Here is a 2,970-nt window from a genome sequence, read left to right as displayed (position 1 = left end):
TTTCAAATGATTTCTGCATGTGCTAATGACCATATGACTTTTTTGTTCTTTATGTGAACCATCTTTGTATTCCTGAGATATAATCAATTTAATAATGATTATATACATTTTATATATATATATATATATAATATATATATATATGGGCATGTGGTTTGCAAATATTTTTGTTTTTGCATCTATATTAATGAATGTGAATGGTGTGTAACTTACATTCCTCATGATGGCATGTCTATTTTGCATCAAGAGCTTAGTAGCTTCATAAAATGAATTGATGAGTGTTCCTTAATCTATTAGCTTCTAGAAGAGTTTGTGGAAGTCTGAAATTATTCGTTACTTGACAGACTGTTAGAACTCATTGCCAAAATTGTGTAAGATGGGTGTTTTGCCACATGTTCTCACTCATAGTCGGGTGTTGAACAATGAGAACACATGGACACAGGGAGGGGAGCACTACACACTGGGGTCAGTTGGAGGGAAATAGGGGAGGGACGGTGGGGAGTGGGGAGCTGGGAAGAGATAGCAAGGGGAGAGATGGCAGATGTAGGTGATGGGGAGGAAGGCAGCAAATCACACTGCCACATGTGTACCTATGCAACAATCTTGCATGTTCTTCACATGTACCCCAAAACCTAAAATGCAATAAAATAAATGGGAAAAAAAAGATGGGTGTTTTACAGATAAATATATTTTAAACTACTGATCCTCTTTCTTCAAATGCAATAAACTATTAAAGTTTTGTATTCTTCCTAATTCAATGATAATAAATAACACTTTAATAGGAAATTGTCCGTTGCATTTAAGCACTCAATTTTCTTTGCATAAAGTTATTTGTGGTACTATCTGTTACATCTGTGGCTATTCTTCTTTTATATTTATAACGTTTCATATTTGTGTATTCTCTTTTCTTCATCAATCTTGCCAGAGGTTTTCTTATATAGTCTCTTCAATATTTATTATATATTTCTTCTCAATTTTATTAATTTTTGTGCTTAGATTATTTCCTCCTTTTTGTTTTCTTGCTTTTTATCATTTTTAGTATTTTCTTATTTTCTATGTAAACATTAAAGTTATAAATTGCCACCTGCCAATACATATGTACATTTTCAGCAGTTTTACTATGCTATGCATAGATGTGGGTTTCTTCATATTCATACTAATTAGAATGCGCTGAGATTCTTAAATCTGTAAATTTATATCTCAACAAATTTTTGAAAATTTCAGCCATTATTTCTTCAATTTTTTTCTGTCTAGTTCTTTCTTCTGTTTCTGAGACTCTAATTACACATATGTTAGACCTTCTGCCCTGGTGCCATAAGTCCCTGAAGCGGTGTGCAATTTTTTAAAATAAAATTTAGCTTTTGGAATAGTTTTAGGCTTATAGAAAAATAGTGATGATAATACAGAGAGTTGCCATATCCCCCACAGTCAGTGCTCCCTATTATTATTATTTTATATAGTATGGTACATTTTTTAGAATTAATGAATCAAATCAATATTGACACATTATTTTAAACTGAAGTCCTTACTTTGTTCATATTTCTTCTGTTTTTACCTTCTTCTGTTCCAGGATTTCATGTCTCCTTAGGCTCCTCTGGGTTCTGACGACTTCTAAGACTTTCCGTGTGTGTGTGTGTGTGTGGGGCCTTGACAGTTTTGAAGGGTACTAGTCAGGCATTTCAAAGAATGTCCCTCAACTGGGATTTATATAATTTTTCCCCTGATTGTTAGACTAAGGCTTCTTTGGGTTTGGGGGAGGAAAATCAGAGTCAAAGTGACCTTTTCATCACATCACATTAAGTGTACATACTATTAACATGACTGATATGGTTTAGATCCATGTCCCCACCCAAATCCCATATCAAATTGTAATCCCTGGAAGCTGCAGCAGAAGCTGGAGTCTAAGGACTCTTGTGACAATCTCCAGGTGCTCTCCGAGAAAAAAGGGGAAGATGCCACTGGAGTCATCTTCCTTTGATGCCACTATCCTTCCCTTCTTGCTTACCCTCAGTACCAGACAATACTAGCCCTTCCCCTTCTCCAGTGTCTTACATCACTTCCCAGGAGATGAAGTGTATTCTTCACTGGTTTGCCAATTAGTCAGGTCCCCAGGGTGAACGTTTCCTGGGGGATGTGGTAGCTAAGGCAGTGCCAGGAAAATTACAGCCACTGCTGAATAGTCTGGTGCAGCTTAGTGTGTCTAGGGCAAACCCACCACCTTGTATCTTTGAGTGCCAGCTATGTCTTTGGGATCAGTGGTTTCAAGGCTGGGCTTAGCAGGAGTGCAATGAATTTGTCAGGCAGCTGGAGTTCTGTGAGCCAGACTTCATGGCAAAGTTTTACCAAACAGTGGCTGCTACAGCTGGTAAGGATTGATACGTAGTCAGACCAAAGACGATAACTGCAGTTGATGGAGCCAAGGCCATGACTCTACAATGAAAACTCAATTAAAACATGTCACCTAAAGTTCTGGAACGGGTATTCTGACCAGCATACTGAACTCACTGACCAGTACAAGCATGGTTATTTCAACATTAATAGCATGTCAACTGGACTCCTATTGTAAATGTTATCAATCTAAGCAATCCAGCTCATTGGTCTATCTTCTAGTGTGCTACTTTCCAAGAGATGTCAAACCCTCAAGAATTTGATGGCTTCTTCTGCAGCTATAACTGAAAGGAATTTACACATTATAACTCAAGCCCACTGCTGGCTCATGAAGTGTGAAAAGTGGAACTCTTCTTCCCCAGAAACAAGTCAGGATAATTAAAGTTTGTATTTTTATACTTAAAATAAAATTGAAATCCCCAATGTTGGGGGAGGGACCTGGTGGGAGGCGACTGGAAAGCGGGGGTGGTTTCTCATGAATGATCTGGCACCATCCTCCTGTGCTGTTCCCATGATAGAGTTTGTTCTCAAGAGATCTTTTTAAAAGTGTGTATCACCTTCCCCCTCTCCTTCTTCCTCCTC

At 37.7% G+C, this 2,970-nt stretch overlaps 1 pseudogene; it reads left to right on the top strand.

Moving 5' to 3' along the window:
* The first annotated feature begins 1,952 nt into the window (after positions 1-1,952).
* On the top strand, positions 1,953-2,376 carry LOC116524921 (annotated as a pseudogene).
* The last annotated feature ends 594 nt before the right edge of the window (positions 2,377-2,970 follow it).

The sequence above is a fragment of the Sapajus apella genome, unplaced genomic scaffold, assembly GCF_009761245.1.
Source record: "Sapajus apella isolate SASKATOON/1434 unplaced genomic scaffold, GSC_monkey_1.0 scaffold46, whole genome shotgun sequence".
Lineage (NCBI taxonomy): Eukaryota > Metazoa > Chordata > Mammalia > Primates > Cebidae > Sapajus > Sapajus apella.
This window is presented reverse-complemented; position numbering and strand designations above follow the sequence as displayed.